The 19,014-nt window shown below is 51.8% G+C and overlaps 1 long non-coding RNA gene across 1 annotated transcript in view; it reads right to left on the bottom strand.

Moving 5' to 3' along the window:
- Positions 1 to 844: 844 nt before the first annotated feature.
- LOC141373549 (uncharacterized) overlaps positions 845 to 19,014 on the bottom strand; it is a 41,911-nt gene continuing 23,741 nt past the window's right edge. Inside the window, exon 3 of the long non-coding RNA XR_012379629.1 lies at positions 845 to 6,580. This is a non-coding gene — a long non-coding RNA (uncharacterized lncRNA). The remainder of the gene's footprint in view (positions 6,581 to 19,014) is intronic.

Genomic DNA, 19,014 nt, shown 5'->3' with positions numbered 1-19,014 from the left:
TCTGCTCCTCCCCACCCCCACTCTCTTTCTCTCAAATAAATAAATAAACAAAATCTAAAAAGAAAAGAAAAAAATCGTGCCCCCAATGTGATGGTACTAGGAGGTGGGGCCTTTGGGAGGCGATGAGGTCATGAGGGTGGCATCCTCACGGATGAGATTGGTGCCCCCACAAAAGAGACCCCAGAGAGGCCCCCGCCCTTCTCTTCCGCCCCGTGCAGGCACATTAGGAAGACAGCAGCTGGGCCGCCTACGACCGGACACAGAACCTGCCACTACCTCGATCTTGGGTATCCTAGGGTCTAGAACTGCGAAAACAGCCGTGTGTTGTTGAAGCCCCCCAGTCTATGGTATTTTTATTCTAACATCCAGGACCCCGACTAAGACAGAAATCAAAGGAGATCATCTTCATGAGCACACTTTGCAAAACGGAAATGCAAGGGTGGTGGCCCGCCGCTGCCCCCACGGCTTCCGGCCGCTTCCGTAAACCAGCCGTGGTTCCGACAGGGCACGAGGCTTCTGTTTTCCACATTGGTGAGCACGAAAAACCTCAGACCGTGACACTGACACAGGCCTTCGGTCGCCATAGGATCTCGTACTCCTGTACGCTGTCCACTAAACCGGCAGGACACCGAGAGCCTTTCTCGTGCTGAGGCCATTGGCCAAGATCCAAGTTGCTGCTGGGGACACATCTCCCCTGCCGGCCTGGCCTGACCATGCTGCCGGCCAGGTGGGGCTTGTGAGACAGTGCCCTTAATTTGTTCTGACGTCCAGCCAGGGAGAACGCCAATCCTCCAGGGAGCACGGAGAGTTTGTCTTGCCCCCCCCCCCCCCCCCCCCAGCCACTAGAAGCAAGAGTAGAGGCGGGAGTTCTAGCCCTCTCCTGCAGCCACCGCCTGGGGCGGGTGGCTCGGGAGCCTGGCCCCAGCCTCCTAGTCCCTATGTGTCCTTCCGCGTCATCGCGCGTCAGTGCTACGAGTCTCTTTCTAGTAGGAAAGCCCTGCCATCCCCGCCGGGGGTCCCTCGATGCCTCCCCTCGGGTCCCTGGACAAGGAACCCAAACTCGTCAGCCAGGCCCGCTGTCTCTTGCTCTTTACCAGCTGCCTCTTCTGCCATTTGTTCTACCCAAAGCCAATTCTGACCATTTGTTCCTGCCAGGCCCCAAATGGGACCCCATGCCTCCCCCTGCATATAACTCCTGCCAATCTCTTAAATCTTTGTTAAAGTGTCACTTCCTCCAAGAAGCCTACCAGAAACTGCCAGCCTTCAGTCCCCTCCCTGAGGTCCCACAGATATGTACCACGTATTAATCTTGCTGCACTGATGTGGCAAGACAGCATTCTCCCACCCACTGCCCTTCTTTCTCTCACCGCACCCCGGGGGTCCTGGGGAATCTTTGGTAAGAGAGAGACTGTGATTTGTTGGCAGAGACATTATGATGCAACGGGAAGAGTCCCTTTTGGCCACAAAAGTTTTGTTCGTATTGTAGATGCTTAACTCTGAAGGCCCCCCAAGGCCTCAGCTCCCTGGGCCGCCCCCACCAGGTACGAGTAGGAGCTGGGGCCAGATGCTCCTGCTGAGGGAAGAACTCAGTCTGCGCACGAGGGGCAGAAGGGGGAAAGGTCAATGGAATCCCATGTACACAGTGACTCTCCTAAAGAGATAGAACCTGGCTTTCTTTGTGGAAAATGCTTCTGCAGACTCCAGTTCCCACAAAGGTCCAGGAAAACCAGTCCGGCTTCATGAGTTCAGGGATTCCCCCAAATACTGGTTCTGTGGCCAAAAAACTTAGGGAAATAATTATTTAAACCAAATTTACCAGGCTTCTTCTGGGCAGACTCCTTCAAGTCCTCAGGAGAATGGATGCTCTGCAAATCTCCAAGAGGGACATACATGTGAACACTAACTCTGTTTATCTGGCCACAGCATCTGATTCTGAGGAACCACCTCTTGATGTCTCCCAGAATCAGCGTTTCACAGAACACAATTCAGGAAATGCTGCCCTAAAGATATTTATGAATTTGAGAGTTCCCAAAGGGTCATATCTCCTAATAGCTAGATCTTTTAGAGAATTTTCCTGATATTATTTCTTCATACATCATCCAGAGTCTGTCGTTATGGAGGCAGCTCTGTTTCTTGTTGATACCACGAACCATGGATACGAGTGTTTCCCTCATTACTGTGGTTACCAGGGAGCTCAGAATTGAGTCGTGGCCCACATCTAGCTACTGCCCAGGCCTCTGGAGGGGAAATTTTGTCTTCTGACCTTTTCTTTGCTACCATCTTTTCTCTATTTTTGTTTTCTCTTAGTCATGATTCCTTTATTCACCGTAAACCTATTTTACTGGTATGTCAAAAGCCTTTTGAAAAAGAGACAAGTTGGAGGCACCCAGGTGGCTCAGTCGGTCGAGCATCCGACTCTTGGTATCAGCTCAGGTCATGACCTCAGGGTCGTGGGATCGAGTCCCGAATCAGGCTCTGCACTCAGCAGGGAATCTGCTTGAGATTCTCTCTCTCTCCCTCTGCCTACCCCGCTCTGAAAATAAACAAATAGATAAATAAATAAGATGCAAGAAGTGCATAAATAAATGTAAAAAACCTTGTAGTATTGTTAGCAATGATGATAAGAAAAACACTTTGATTCCAAAGAAGAGGTGACTCTCCAAGAAATAGTAAGGATTAGCTCTTTTCTTACCAGGAAAAGAGGACCCAAGATGGGTTTCGTCCTCGGCTTAACTCTCACGTTTAAGTGTTTCTAGTCTTCAAAGTCCGAGGAAAGGCCTTCTTCCCTCCCCCCGCCACTCCCTTGAGAAACTGAAACAAAACCACCCTCGAGATCAAATAGATTACATTAATGACACAGAGAAGAGAGGATGGTCTGTGCCCACTCTCTGAGCTACCCAGACAACAGGCTTTTGTGCTCAAGGGAGAGATGGGGGACAGGGGGTACTTGATAAGACAGGGCCTGCCGGGCTGACATGCCTGCCCTCCAAGACTCCGCGAGTTGGGTGGACGGAGGTCCTTCGATTCTCGGCCACTGCCCCTGCCACTGAGGACCCCTGCCAGCCCAATGCCCAAAGAGCCACTCCTGGGTCCTTTTGAGGACCCAAAGGAGAGGTTGAGTCTTCAGATGGCCCTATCCTGTTTGAATGATCTTTCTCTAGACAAACTCAAGTTCATCTTCTTCCCTTCTGACAACTTGACTGTAACGTGACCCACATATGGGAATAACTCTCCTGCCTACCTGTCTCTTCCGAGCTGGAGCTGCAGCTTGTCACCCACAGAGCCCCTTGTCCCCGTCTTTGAACAAGAGCCATGTTCTTCCTCTTAGGGCTTCCCTCACAGATGGTCGCCTGGGAGCAGACCAGCGGCTGCCTGTATCTCCTTGGAGTTCTCCTTGGAGGCCATGAGCCCTTACGGGGCCAGGGAACAGAACCAATTGTGTCTCCCTTCCGCTGTGCACACCCTCTCCCCCCACCCCCAACACCGAACGAAGGGCACTCCTGGCAAGAAGAGCAATGAATATAAAGATGGCTGGACGCATGAAGCTGGGGAAGGTGTTCCCTGGACCCTGAGGGGTAGCAGAAACTGCCAGAACCACATCTTCCCTCTCTGAGCCAAAAAGCACACCCGGTGCCACCTCATTATCAGTCTCCTTGGCTGTGCATCCCACCAGGTATGAGCTCGTTGAAGACTAGAACCTCAACATATCTCTGCCAACGCCTGCCTCTGAGTGTACCTAACAAGTCAAGAGGAAAGGCAAAATAGGAGGTAGAGAGAGCGAGGTCTTCAGAGTTTGGGGAGGTCTGACATTTTAGTCATGACCGCCTTCAATCTTCACAAAGACCCGAAGGGTTTATATGCTATCATCAACACCATCTCAGAAAGGAGGAAATCAGGCTCAACTAGGAAGGAACCCGTCATGTCAGGACCAAGTTCCAGTCACTTCCATGGACCCGGCTCTCCGGCTCCACCCAGGGCCAGCCCAGGAGTTTCAGCTTCATCCCAGAGGCAGTGGACCTTGAAATCTTTTTGAAAACTTGTGAGTTGAGTTTGCAAAGCAATGTTCGAATTAGAATAGGGATTTTCCCCCATGGAATTGTCAGCTTTTGGCTGCAACCCCAACTGGACATCAAAGACAGACTCTTAGAGCAATCATATTTGCTGGACACTTAAATCAGAAAAACCAGACATCAAGAAAACAGAGGTTTTCCCCATTCTTCTCTACACTCAGACTAGGGTCCTTCCGGAAAGCCCAGACTTCATTCCACAGGCTTCCTCACTTCTCCTGGGGAAAACGACAGGATGTCTAGGCCCATCGGCCAGGTCAGCTCCCTTCAGTGTACCCAACAAGGCCCCATTAGGCATCCCTGGGCCCCGAGGAGACCCCGAGGCCACAAACCCCATCCCCGGCCCGCTGCGCACTAGCATCCAGATGGGAAGCTGGAGTAGAAAGAAAGTGTTCACGGGTTCACCACGTGCAATGAGAGGTTTATGCGAGGCCCGTGAACGTTGGGCCAAGCCAGGGTTGTAAAACCTGCAAAAGGATTTCTGTGTGGCTGTCCCTTCCATGGGTGTCTGCTCCAGGGGAAAAAGCAAATCTTTGTGAGGGACCTATTGGTTCCTGTGCATGGCTCACTTTGCTCAAAAGAAAAAAAAAAAATGTCATTTAAACGATTTAATTGGCCTAATTTGTGTTCTTAAAAAATGAAAATGAAAAAACTGAGATTTTTATGGGTGGTGTTACATTTTTAAAGGGCAAGTATCCCAGGCCCGTACTTTTAATTGGAAAATGTCAAACACCTGGTTGTTTCAGGCTCAGAAATAAGAATAATACCTACCATTTGCTTGAGGGCCACCATTTACAAAGCACTTCGTGTCAGACGCCGTGCTTGCTGCTAGCACGTGCTGAGATTAAATTGTGAGCTCCGTATTTATCTTCACCATGCTGTGTTCCAAAGGGGGTTTGAGACAACTAGCAGGGCTCACTCACACAACACACGGGCGTGAGGCCTCACTGAGATTAAGCTCCATTACAGAAGGTGCCGCCAAGAACCTGGAGCATTGCCACGGCTGAGACTTTTCCGGAACTTTTCTTGGATCTTCCTACCTGCCGTCAATCTTTAACAATGCCTGGAAAGACATTCAGCCTGTCCCCACACTTCTTGGCCGTTTGCTGGAGCAGGAAGGACCACGTGACGTCACCTGAAGCTGGGTATGTTGGGACAGGTGCGGAGCTGGGGCAGGGACAGCCTAGTGTCCCCTCTTTTGACAGCATCCTCCTCCTCGATGCCTGAGGCCAAGTCTTTGTCCTCCCCGAGCTCCCGTTTCTTCGTGGGCAGAGACCGAATCCTGCCACGTCTGATTGTCGGCCTCCCTCCACGGGTGCTGTGTGACCGTGTGTGAGAGCCACAGACAGTTCCACGCTGCTATTTTGTTGTTGTCCTAGACCTCCGCGTCAGGAGGCCCAGCCACCAACTGCAGCTCTGTCTCTTGCTGTGAAACCTCGGACGGGCTCCTTCTTCTCTCTCAACCTCTAAGCCTGCGTCTGTCAAATGAAGACAGTGAAGACTGCATGTTCTTGGTCAGTGCACCTCGAAGTGTAGCCATCAGACTAGCGCAAGATAAGGAGCTTGCGCTAGAATATCCATCAATGCCCTGCCCCCTTCCTCGAGAAGGCCTTGTGAAAAAAAAAAAAAAAAGAATAAAGAAAAAAAGCCAGCTAAACCAGAGCACAGGCTGATGAGCAGGAGCGCTGTTAGCCCTTCCATGACTAGACAAGATGATTCCAACGACAGTCTTATCCTACTGACAAGATGAACAGGGACCTAGGAAATGGGTTTGATTCAGAGATATCGATGTCCAGGTGGGGCCACTATTCTGATTAGCCAATAGGGCTTCGCAGGGGACCTAACATGGCGCAGCAGGACCACAGTGGTCCCTGCCCGGGAGCTTCCAAACTCGGTGGGGAGAGGAGACACGAGCAAGAGCTTATCAAGAACGGGCCAGACCTCTAGCCGACGGGTGGGGAGCAAGCAGCCCTCCAGGGGGCCGTCGGCAAAGGAGGCGTGGAGGGTAAGTTCACCGAGACAGCGCAAGTGGGGAGGGCTTTCTGGGCGACATGGCGTTGTCAGAGTGAACCTTCCGTTGAGTAAAATTTGGACGGTTCCAGGAACACGGTGCCCTGCACACATTATCCTTGTGCTCGATTTTCCGTAATCTAGAAATGAGCTCTGGGGCTCGTTTGTGGGATGGAAGCCAACTTTCTCAGGCAGGTGATCTAGACTTCTGACGCATAGTGAGATTCCAGTTAACACCCCGATACACTTGTGCGTATACCTGCATAGGCAAGGGTCGATGTGGAGATCTACGTGGATATACACCAGCATCTACGCAGGGGGATCCCAGTTGCTGGTTGTAGTGATGCTGCCGCCTCCCTCAGCCCCGTTCTCAGCTGCGACTCAGACCTGCTCTTGAACCTGTTCTCATGTGTCGTCAACTCCATCCTCTCCGTGTTCAACTTGCTCTGACAACTGCAAAGTTAGATGCACAGCTGGCCCCTTTGTTCATTTTCCACACTTCACTGTAAAGAACAAGAAATTATTAGGGAAAATATATAGGTACATCTGCTGGGAAACTCCTTTCTCCCCTGGAGGTCAGCATTTTGCACATGGGGATGCTTGTCATATTTTAAATCACCTGATGATAATTGGCTAGGACCCTATCTGCCTATATGGCACTCTTTTTTTTATCTTCTGGTTTCAGGCATGAACGTTCTCCTTGTCCCTCTGAATTTCTTTCTGTCTGTCTGTCTTTTGGTGGACTGTTTTGTTTTTTTTTCCTGTCTTTATGGTTTTTCTATACAATCCACTGGCCATGTGATTGTTTCAATTTAACTTCCAACTTTCAAACTGCTGTGTGTGTGTGTGTGTGTGTGTGTGTGTGTGTGTGTGTGGTTTCCCACCCCCATCTAAAGAGGAAATATTCCCATGGGAAAAGATAAGTGTGAAACAAGGGTGGCTAGGGTCCTATCTTTGAGGTGTCCAGACTCATACAAAGAACTTTTTAATGAATTGTTTTTCCTCAAAAAAAAAGGAAGACATGTGTAGTCTCTCCCCCAGAGGGTTCTGAATTCTTGGCTGAGGAGGCTAGAAAGAGAATGCTTCCAACCCCTCCCCCTTCAAATCCTAAATCTTTGAAAGCTACCCTAGAATAAAGCCACGTTTTCTTGTAAATTTTGCAACCAGAATTCTGGACGGTTTGAGTGTAAGGCACATGTGAGCTTACTAAAGGAGTGAATCGCCTTGGGTTTTCGGGGGCCATTCTAGAATCCTTGGGAAGGGCTCCCTTTATTCCTGGACCGCCTTTGATGACACATGACCTTTGACTCTGATCAATGCCTCCTCCTCCTGGAGCAGCAGAGAGCAGATCAACTCTCTCAGCGCCCAGAGGAAGGGTGGGCAGTTAGGCCCTGACCTCCCGCCCTGCCCCTAACCTCACTGATAATTGAGTTTTCCATCCGTGCTCATCAGTAGGGTCAAAACACAAAGAAATAAGCCCCTCCTGACTCTGTCTTTGCCCAGATGAAACCTCAAGCCAAATCTGTCCGGCTCACACCAACATCCGGCACCGGAACACACGCGAGAGGGGCTGTATCTCCCCCATTCCAGCCTGGGCCTCCTGGCACCTCCCACGTCCCTGCCACGGGCTGTGTGGCTCCAACCGCATCTGCTCCTCCTAACACAGTGCTCGGAGAGAGAGAAGCCCTGTCTCCTTGAAAGATTGCCCAGCGACTGAGAAAACACACCCCCCCATGGCCCCCTCAGGGCCCTCTGTAAAAGGGTGTTTCCCAGACTCTCCTAGAAGACTAAAAAGTTAAGAGAATTTAGAAGGAATTTTCTCCACCTCTCCTTCAGTCTTTGTAAAATTTCTTGTTTTACAATAACGTAAGTGATAAATAAGCTTCTTCAGAGGACTTGCCTCCTAGGTGTGCCCTCGTCGTGGAAGGAGCAGGGGGCTACGTTCACGACCACGGCCAGCGGCAGGCGAAGCAGAAGGTCCGTCCGTGGCTCGTGGCTCCCCCGGGGGACAGGGGGGCGGGAGGGGGGGGAGAGGCCCTCCCTGGGTGACTTGTGAATAATAACAACCTCATTAGTGGGATGCCTTCCCACCTTGCGGCTTCCACCGTCGCCTCTGACCCTCCCACCACCACCGAGGGAACTATATTATGTCCCAAGAAACCAAAGGGCAGCCAACTTCTCCAAGGTCGCCCAGGCTCGGAAGAGGTGGAGCAGAGAGCTGGAGCCAAGGTTGCCGACTCCGCGGCCCATGAGCTCTCTGGAGCATCTCGCTGCTTCTGGAGGAACACTCCGGAATGCAGAAGGAAGGAGGAGGCTTCCAGGCTCTGACAAACGCCCAGAGGAACAAAAGCAGAGGTCGGAGCAGCCCAGAAAGATGAGTAGAGGGAACCAGGAGAGGTGCTTCAGCAGAAGGAACAGCCTGGGGGAGGCTCCGAGGGAGAAGTCAGCCCAAGGACCGTGGCGAGCCTGGTCCATGGACGCTCACAGACCCGCAGCCCCGACCGCGAAACGCTTAGGGGCCAAGGGAGGGACCAGGTGTGGAGGGCCTTAGCTGTCTGGCCAGGAGTTAGGGCTCTCTTCCAGAGCCTCCTGGAGTAGCTACTGCAGGGATGTGATATGTGTGCAGCCTTGAACAATCAGGATCTTTTCCCTTTTGGAAACTGAAAAATGGAAAACCCCATCCAGAACGGTGCCTGTTACCTGGGCCTGCCCGAGTGGTCTTCCCAAAGCTGGGACCTGTCAGCATAAACATCTCCTCGCCATCCCTGCTACTTGCCTTCTTGCCTGGGGGGTGGGAAGCTGCCGAGGCCCTTGCTAAAGCTCGAACCACCAGGGTCCCTGTGCTGCCCGTTCGGATGCAGAAGGTATGGAAGTGATGCAAGAAGCTGTATTTTGGCCCAGCGCCCACAGGTGGTTATTGGCCATGTTTTTCTTTTTCAAAGGAAAAAACAAAACCATAGAAACCACCCAGGGCACTGGAAAATAATAGGGTTCCTCTTGGAGAGACTGAGATAGTAGGTCTGGGGCCGGGGGGGTGGGGAGCAGGAATCTGGATTTTTTAACAAAAGCAGAGACAGGATTGGGGTGAGCTAAGAGGTGGGTCATGCAAGTGAAGACTCAGACCCTTTCTTTATTTAAAAGCTTGCTCTGTTGCTCATCATAGATATGTTTGCACTAATTTCTTTCTTTTTTTTTTTGGAAACTTATTTTATTTCAATTCAATTACTTAACATATAGTGTATCATTAGTTTCAGATGTAGAGTTCAGTGATTCGTCCATTGCATCTAACACCCAGTGCTTATTACATCATGTGCCCTCCTTGATGCTCAACACCCAGTTACCCCAATCCCCAGCCAACTCCGGTCCCGCAACCTTGTTCGTTTCCTAGAGTTGAGTCTCTTATGGTTTGTCTCCCTCCCTGATTTCATCTTGTTTCATTTTTCCCTTTCCTCCCCTATGATCCTCTGGTTTATGTCTTAAATTCCACATATGAGTGAGATCATATGATAATTGTCTTTCTCTGCTTGACTTATTTCGCTCAGCATAATACCCTCCAGTTCCATCCATGTTGTTGTAAATGGTAAGAATTCATCTTTTCTGATGGCTGAGTAATATTCCATTGTATATATGTACCACATCTTCTTTATCCATTCGTCTAGCCATGGGCATCTGGGCTCTTTCCATAGTTTGGCTATTGTGGATAATGTTGCTATAAACACTGGGGTACAGGTGCCCCTTCGGATCACAACATTTGTGCCCTTTGCACTAATCTGATGTTCTCTCTCTCGGTGACTGAGTATTTTGGCCCTCCTTAAATTTTGCACCCGAAATGAGTTCTTCATGCTCCTTACCCTCGTCCCACCCCTGAACAAAAGCCTCCGATGGTCCTGAGTCCAAGCACTGGGCACCACCTTCCAAGGTCTTGCCTGCATTTCTGGCCTCATACCCTTTCAGCTCCTTACACTGCCAATGGCCTCAGTCATCGGCACAGGCTCTGTACCCCTGCAGCATCCCACCCTGATGCCTGGCTCTTGACCTGGCCCTTGGACGTGCAGTCCTGCAAAGTCCTTGTTTCCTCTGGTATCCTCACTCCTCCTCCATGGCACCCCGGCCTCCCTCCTGTACACAGCACCAGGAGCCCTGCCACACACTCTCCCGTCTACATCACTGACCCCCCAACACCACCAGGGGAGAATAGTTTTTTTGCACTTCTGTGATCACTTTGCACACACGTCCAAGACAAGACTGTCTCACCATCCCAGGATTTCTCTGGGCCCGGGAGCCTCATAAGGAAAAGAAAACGTAGGGGGAAAAAAAAAAAAGAAGAAGAAAGAAAGAAAAAGAAAACATAACTGTAGATTCCCCCGCACTGAGAACATACGCTCGGTGGGAAGGAAGGAGGGAGGAAAGAAACTCAGTCAGGGCACAATGGGATGAGCACAGACTTTGGTCTCACAGCACAAACTCAAGCTTAAATACAGATCCACTACTGACTACCCTTGTGCTCCTGACAGAGACTCAGCATCTCTGGGCTCCATTTCTTTATCTTTAAAATGGGGCTGATAAAGCTACCCTTGCAAGGTTGTCATGAAAATCACCAAGTGCCTGAGACACAGTAACGGATGTTCCATAAACTTAGAAAATACAAGGGATCAGCTAGTAGATCCTTCCCTCTAAGCACCTTCCGGTGCTCTCTGCTCTGAGGGGTGTGCACTCGTGCCCTCTTGGGCTGGCTGTTGTGGTTCTTGTATCATGGCTGAGTTTGGTTTAATGGGTGATCTTATAGATCATTATATGATCAAGGTTTAGGTGAGAATTGGCCCCCAGATCAACTAGATGGTTTGCACAATCTAAATCCAGACATAGGAAAGAGTTACTGTGGGTCTTTGTTGAATTTCACTGATTCAACCCAAATTTCAGGATCATCATCTGGTGCCTGTGCTTGTGTGTGGTGGCACTCTGCTAAGGGGACTCCTAGACACTGTCACAGATAGAGATAGAGTCTCCTGAAGTCCCTTGAAGCCTTAAATGTCATGAAAAAGATCTTACTTTGGAGCAGATTTATCCTGACCCTCCCCATACTAGTAGAGTTCTCTAGAGAAACAGACATAGGGTGGAGAGAGAGGGAAAAAGAATGTGAGAAATTGGCTCATGTGATCATGAGTGATGACAAGTCCCAACTCTGTACGGCAAGCCTGAAGGCCGAAGACCCAGGAAAGAGTTGACGTGGCCATCTTGCGTCCAAAGGCCGTCTTGACACAGACTTCTCTCTTCTTTGGGGGATCTCATTCTCTTTGTTAATGCCTTCAACTGACTGGATGAGGCCCACCCACATTACAGAGGATAATCTGTTTTATTCAGTGTCCTGGTTTCAACACTAATCTGCTCTAAAAAACATCTCCCCGGTGACACCTACCTAGACTGGTGTTTGACCAAGCAACTGGGCGCCATAGCCTAGCCAAGTTGACACATCAAAGTACCCATTATACTACCCAAGTTTACAGCATGAAATGAAATCAGCCCGTCAGATAATCAACACGTAACCAAACAGGAAGCAATCATGGGAAAGCACTTTGTGGGGGTGGCGGGCAGGGTCCCACAGAGTAAAGGTACCACTGGGGTGAGGGCTGTGACCAGCCTGCTGCTGGAGAACAACTGGAAGTCACCAGGTGCTCATCCAAAAGATGCCTGATAGAGTCCTCCGCTCAGAGGCTAGCTCATTCACCAAACATTATTGGCTCTCCAAAGTACCAGGCACCTCGCTAGGCTCTGGGGTACCAATATGGATCTGACAACGGACCTCAGGACCTCATGGTCCAGGGTGGAGGCAGACACCCAAGGGACGCATGCTATGACAGCAGGGTATGCCAAAAAGGAAAGGCGGGTATGAGCATCTCCACTCGGGGAAGATAGGATGGCGTTTGTGGGGATAAAGAGCTAGCACCAAACACTGCTCATCACCGGGGGGATGAATAAGGAGAATGTGATGGTGCACAATGTGAAACGTTTTGCAGCATTTAGAAGCAAAGACCTAGAGGTATGCTCAGCTTTAGATTTTCTAAAAATGCAGTGTGGGGGCGCCTAGGTGGCTCAGTCCTTAGGCGTCTGCCTTCGGCTCAGGTCATGGTCCCAGGGTCCTGGGATCGAGCCCCGCACCGGGCTCCCTGCTCCACGGGAAGCCTGCTTCTCCCTCTCCCGCTCCCCCTGCTTGTGTTCCCTCTCTCGCTGTGTCTCTCTCTCTGTCAAATAAATAAATAAATCTTAAAAAATAAATAAATAAAATCTTTAAAAAAAAATGCAGCGTAGAATGGGGGAAAGAAGTAAGAAGCAAAACTGTGGATAGCACGGTGCCATTTATGTAACTTCAAAATACACTACACAGAGAAACCTCCTTCAGAGAGATGCATATGATTTCAAGGGTACAGAGCAGAGGCATTGGGACGGTCGCCTGGGAAGAGGCGGCTGGGAATGAGGACCGGCGAGTACATCAGTGAGAAGAGGAGCCTGGCAGGGACCAGTGAGGGATGTTGCATGAACTGAAGGCCATGAGCGACTCAAGCCTCTGCACTGAGCTCCAGAGAATCTACACATCGACCACTGTGGGCGAAAAATCACGATGAGAGAGATAACGGCAACCTGCTTGTAACGACTTGGTCCATGCCTGCCTTCCATTCCAGGCCAGAGGCTGGCAAACTACGGCCCATGAGTCAAATCCAACCACCATCTGTTTGTGTAAATAAGGTCTTACTGGCCCACAGCCACGCTCATTCATTTGCAGAGCGCCCATGGCCGCTTCCACGTTACAGTGGCAGCTTCCCGAGGTGCAACCGAGACTGGGCAGCCTGCAGGGATATTTACCAAGTGATCCTTTCAGAAAATGCTTGCCAGCCCTGTTCCAGACTAAAAGCTCATGGCCAGGACCAGGGATAAAGAGAAAAGGGAGGACTCCACAAATGGGGATAAAACCCCAGACAAGCACCCGAGCGTCCGAAGACCTTCTATCGGACCCAGACAGCGAGGGAGGGCCGCTCGGTTCTTCATAAGCACCAGGCCTTTGTACCTGCTGCTCCTCTATGTGCAACACTCTCCATCCTTGCTTCTCCTGCCTGTGCTTTCTCCCACCTCCCCCGGAGGCCTCTCTGGTCCCCTGCCCCTAGGTCGCGAAGCCCTGCTCTGCGCCTGTCTTATCATGCCGCACTTTCTGATACCACACAACACTCTGGTAATTATTTGTTCATTGTTGAACTTCCTTTCTTCACCTGGGCATGGGCCACATCCTGCTCAATTCTGGATTCCCAGCAACGACAGGAATGGGTAGTTCCCCTACGATCAGAAAATGCTCCAGGAAAATACCAAAAGGCCGGGAGTGCCGAGAGAACTGGATGCTTTCACCCAAGGGCAGGTGCTTAGGCCTGACTTCCCCATACAAAGAAGACTGTCTGCTCCAAGAATTACGGAGCCGGAGCTAGAAGGAGCCAGATCCAGGCCAACCCAACTCGCTTCTGGAGGCTGCGCTGCCGCATTCCCATCTTTGCTCCTCAGTGAACCAAGATGGCGCACAGAGCATAGAAAGCAATAGTATTGTCTGAAAGACTGGTAACCTGAAATCAGGAAGAGGGTCCCCAAATTTGGAGCACAGATCACCCCCGCCTCCATCTATCCCCCACCTCCAGGCACTGTTCCAAAGGCTTTACATAAATTCATCCATGGAATCCTCATGACAACCCCTGTTACAGATGAGACATCTGTGGCACGAGGAGCTCTCGCCTCTCACCCGCGGTTGTGTGTCTCTCCAGCACCAGAGCCAAATTTACTCCCTGGGAGCCTGGTGACAGAACTCAGGCCCTGACCATTACTCTACACCACCTCTCACCTAATATTGCTGGTGGACTTCTCATACTTGACATTCAGGTTCTTATGTGCTCCCCGGAGCACCCTGTGGAGGGGCAGGCAAGGAGGGGATTCTTATGCCCAGCTAGCAGGTGAGAAGTCAAGGAAGCCAGGCGCTCTGAGCAACATTCTAGACTCTTCTGCTATCTCTATTACCAAACCCCAACACAGCGCACCCTTGGCAAGAGGTAAGTCATTCCACAGGGGAAATGTTCACCGTGCCCTAGGCCAGGCCAGGTCCCACGCTGGGCGCCCAGGAGACCAGAGAAGGGGCAAGACTGGACCAGCCCTAGAGAAGGTGCTGGGGCTGTGGATGGTAGGACATGGAGACACATATCCGTAACCAGGGGAATGTCAATCCCTAGGGTCAACCCCTAGGTGTGATCGTTTCCTTCTAGGGTTACCAGGGGGTCTTCCTGGAGGAGAGTACAGCTGCCAAGTTCCTGAACTGAGTCCTTGTTCCCACATTTCCTAGCCAGAAACCAATAAAGGGTGCCTTGGGCTTCCTCTGCCTATAGCAGGAGGCTTCATGCCAGTCTCCCGGACTCGGATTCAGCCTTGGCTCCCTCCCCCAGCTCGCAGCCCGGAATGTCTCCACAGAATGTCCCCTACACAGCAGCTCGGTCCCTTCCCAGCCCCATGACCTCCCTGGATGAGGCACACAGAATTTGACCCTCGGGGTCACTCAGGAACCCCTCTGGAATTCACAGGCTCTTCCCTCCTGGCCTCTTCTAGTGCCCCTCCCTGCTCAGCCCTGGGAGCGGGCCCAGCTTTGGAGGGAGCAGAAAAGACAGAACCGAAAGCAAGGACATGGCCCCAAAGTCTGCCAGGCTTCCTTCCTCTCCCGGAAGTTGACGACCCGTGCTTGGCTGTCTTCGACACCCTGTCCTCCAGTTCTTGAGGCTGTTTTCCCAAAGGAACCCTTGGGGACTGTGTCTGTGGGGATTTGACAGCTGCAAGGGGACCTTCACTTGAGCAATCGTGACTTCCCGACGCCAGAGATGGCTGTGTGCCGTGCGCGGGGAATAGAGAGATACACAGATGAAGAGTGGAAGGGAGTTCTTTGACACAGAAAGCGAACCCAGGCCTGCGCAGGAAAATGAGAAAAGAGAGAGGAAGGGAACTCTCCCTCCCAAATGTCCCAGGATCCCAAGGATCCACCCACAGCAGCGACACGGTTCTCGAATTGTGTCTCCACCAAGCTCCGGGAGAGACCTTCGGAGGATGCCCCCGGAGAAGACTGCTGCCAAGAGCCACCTCACAACGCTGGTGTCGGCCCACCGGCTTCTCCTCCCTTCTGCCCAGTACATGAACTGCACAGCCTCCCCCCGCCCCTCTGCCTGGGTCCTCTTCTTCATTCTCACGCCCCCAGGAGGGTTTAAGACTCGGCTGCAAGTGACACCCCTCTCCTGGCTGTTGTCCCGGACTCTTCCACTCTGTTGCCCCCAGACCCTTCCACAATGGCCTGTCTCTGCCTCCCGACTCCTGTCTCAAACCTTGGACCCTCTGACCCCTGACCTCTTCATGCCAACTCCCACCACCTGCCCCGGCTTCTTTTGTACCCACTTATCTGATTGGCTGACCTCTGCCCATCCTCTAGGCCTCTTGACTCGGTAAGTCCTCAGCAATGAGGGAGCCCACTCGAGCCTGAAGCATGGGCCTACGGGCAGCCTATTCTGCCTCTGACCAGGGAAGGCCTCAGCCAGCCCGGCCTTGAGCTTTGCAGTGATCAGGTGGCCTACAGGCCAAATTGCTACCGACACACAACAGCCAAGGCGGCCTCACCATCTGCTCAGCTGTGACCCGGACCCAAGAGGCTCCTCCGGAGCCTGTCCAGGCTCGTGTTCTGGGGCCTGACAATACAACGAGAGTCACCTGTCTTATAGGTTATAGTACCAGCATCATCGAGAAATGAAAACAGAATCTGTCCCTTCCACCAGTTGGAGGATCTTCCTGTTTCCAAATATGATAAGGAAAGGAGCCCAAGGGGAACCAGTCGAGGGGGATCTCTGGGGTGTAGACGGGAGATGCAACACTGAGCAAAGAGGGTGGACCACCCTCTTCCCAGCAGGCCTGGAGCAGCGTGGTTAAGGGAGACCCTGTCCCCTGCTCTGCATTCCCATAGGACTCTGGTCAAACCTCAGTCACACCTATCCACAGTTAATGGCTCATTAACTTGGTGCAAGGTGGCCTAGTCTGCTAGAATTGTAGATTTTTAAAGGCAGGGAAGGTATCTTCACTCATCCTTGTATTCATTCAGCTATTCACCCTCATATTCATGTTGTCACCTCATTTGCTGAGCACCTACTTTTGTGCCCAGGCCCTGCCCCAGGCCCCGGGGATACAAAGATAAGTCCAGTGACAGGTGAACAGATCATTAAGCCTTAATGTGACAAGCGCGCGGTAATAGAAGGATGCAGAGGGCAGTGGGAGTTCAGAGGAAGAAGCATCTTTCCCTGCTTCAGAAGATCTAGGAACGTATCACAGAGGAGAAGTCCTTTTCACTGGGTTTTGAAGGATGAATAGGAGTTCTTTTGGCCAGTTCTTTTGGCTCTGTAGTCATGGACACATACCATCTTCATGGATGAAGGCTCAGCACTTCTCACCCAGAAAATGCTCAGAAACCGGGGCATCGTAACCAGCGCAGACTCAGGGCTAGGACAGGGGAAAGAGGGCATCGTCCTCACTCCTCTGCCTCAAACCTGGAGATACACTGGAATCCCTCAGGGTGTCTTAGAAAATACTGATGTTCCATCCTCCCCTAGAGATCCTGACATCATTGGCCTGAGCTGCTGCCTGGTCATCGGAACTTTTAACAGTTCCCCAGGTGATTTCAATGCACCGTCGTGTTTGAAAACCCCTGCTTGAGACCAACGCTTCTGAAGCCTAGCGTGTAAATGCATTCAGGACACCTTCTTACAATGCAGCTTCAGGTGTGACGGGTCTGGGGCGGGGCCTGAGAGCCTACAGGTCTCACAAGCTCCCGGGAATGCAGATGCTGCTGGTGCTGGGACCACACTTTGGGCAGCGAGTCTCTGATGCTGACTCCCCGAAGGAATTCACCAGATGTCAGGATCTTGCCTGCACGCAGGGCCCATGATTCTGCCCTCCCAGCGCTAACCTTTAGTTCTGGATCGGGAGGGGGCTGTTTGTTGGTGTTTTGAGAGCTGGCATACCTATCCCAGCCAGCTGCCCGCCCGGCTGCACTCAAGGCCAAGGCCCAGCCAAGGGGGCCCGAGCGAGCCAGCTGACATCCCAGTGCAGAGGGGGGTGGCGCGTTGGCAGGGGCTGCCTGCTGGGTAAACATTGTTCTGGGTTTTTTCTTTTTTTCTCTTCAAACAAGCCCTTCCCAGCGCCCGGCCACAGAACCCTAAACAATGCCTCTCTGTGCTGTTGACACAAAGGCACAAATGGTGTCATTCCAGCCCAGAGATAAAACTCTGATCCTCCCATAATGGGGGGCATTTCCTCTTGGGAAGAACACCAGCAAATCAGGAAATTCAACAAGCCCAGTCTAAACCCTGCCCTCCGGCTAGGCTCAGGTTTTTTGTTGTTTTGGGTGGATTTCTTTCTCCCCAAAGCTCTGCTCGGTTCCTGTGCCTCCGTCAGCAGATATGTCAGCCCCAGACAATGGCCTCTTTCTGCAGACAATGGTCAGCGTGAGGAATGTCGCAGGAGGGCAGGGCCTGAGGAGGGACAATCAGCTTTCAGAATCCAGTGGCCGAGTGGGTGCTGCAGGGAGGGTCCTGCTGTCACCCGGGCAGCCTCCTCAAAGGCACCATTTATAGGACCCGCAGCCCCGGAAAAATGGATGCTCGGGGGGCGCAGAGCTGGAGGGCCAAGAGCTTGCCGGCCACTGCCACAGGCCGAGCCCCGTCCCCCGCTTTCTCGGCCTCCCTGGGCGCCTGCAGCCATGGCCCCTGCCATGCAGACTTTGTTTAATGAAAAAACAGTCACCCCCAAATTAGACCGAGGCCTGCTGTTCCCCATGCCACCCCTCTTGCAGCCCCCGGCCTGGGCCTCCACTGGCCAGCGCTCCAGAAAAGAAAGGGCTTATTCATCCCCTAAGGTGGAAACTCGCTTTCTCCAGGGGGAAATTGTGTAACCGTTTTGTAGTGGAATTGACTACAGTCCTCAAGGTCTTTTGGAAAAAGAAAAAACAGATAAGGGGGCGGAGGTTGGAGCCAGTGCCGGCAGTCTTCTTGTTAGATTTGCTCACCGCAGAACAATTTTTCTGACAGAGGCCACAGGCCCAAACATCGTATCAGCTAGTCCCTGGATTTCAAGGATCCTCACCGCCACTGGAAAATTAAAAAGAAACTCCTTGGCAGATAGCCATGCATGCATGCCTTCCTTCACTCCTCTAGCACAATGCCTAGCACACAGTAGGTGCTCAGTAAACATCCGTTGAGTGAATGAAACATTTTGTAGTATCGGATTCTCTCTCTCCCTGCTTAGAAAAACCTTCAGTAGCTCCCCACTGCCTATAGTATAGATTTCATTTTTCTTGACATGGGCTCCGACTTGTCACCTGGCCCCTCAAATACCTCTCCAACCTCACAATCACCCCGTTTTCCCTCGTTTGTCCGCAACACACGCACAAACATACACACACATGCTGCCCATTGCTTGTTGTTATACGAGACCCTAGGCCTTTGCCCCAGCTGTCCCTTAGCCCCAAGGCCCTTCCCAAGCTTCTCTGGAGATCTGGTGAGCTCCTCCCCACAGTGTTTGCCCCACCTCTTAAAAGCCCTCCGGGTGCTTCTGACTCCACGGCCTTGCTCTCTCGTGCACGTGGCCCTATCGTGGCATGTGCCACAGGGTCATATTTATCTATTCTGATCATACGTGGACTCCTTGAGAGCAGGCACTGCATCTGATTTAGCCCCATATGCCCAGTGGGGGCCCAAGGCCTGGTCCATCATGGATTCTCAGTAAGCAGGGCACCATCCAGCCCTGGCGTGCCCAGGACACTCCTCACTTGAGGACTGAAAGTCCGCTTCCCGGAAAACAACACGTCCTAAGCAAACCGGACGGTTGGTCTTTC

The sequence above is a fragment of the Callorhinus ursinus genome, unplaced genomic scaffold (assembly GCF_003265705.2).
Source record: "Callorhinus ursinus isolate GAN/ISIS: 27379988/994484 unplaced genomic scaffold, GSC_fseal_2.0 scaffold10, whole genome shotgun sequence".
Classification (NCBI taxonomy): Eukaryota; Metazoa; Chordata; class Mammalia; order Carnivora; family Otariidae; genus Callorhinus; species Callorhinus ursinus.
The sequence above is the reverse complement of the archived record's forward strand: the minus strand, read 5'-3'. Positions and strand labels throughout refer to the sequence as shown.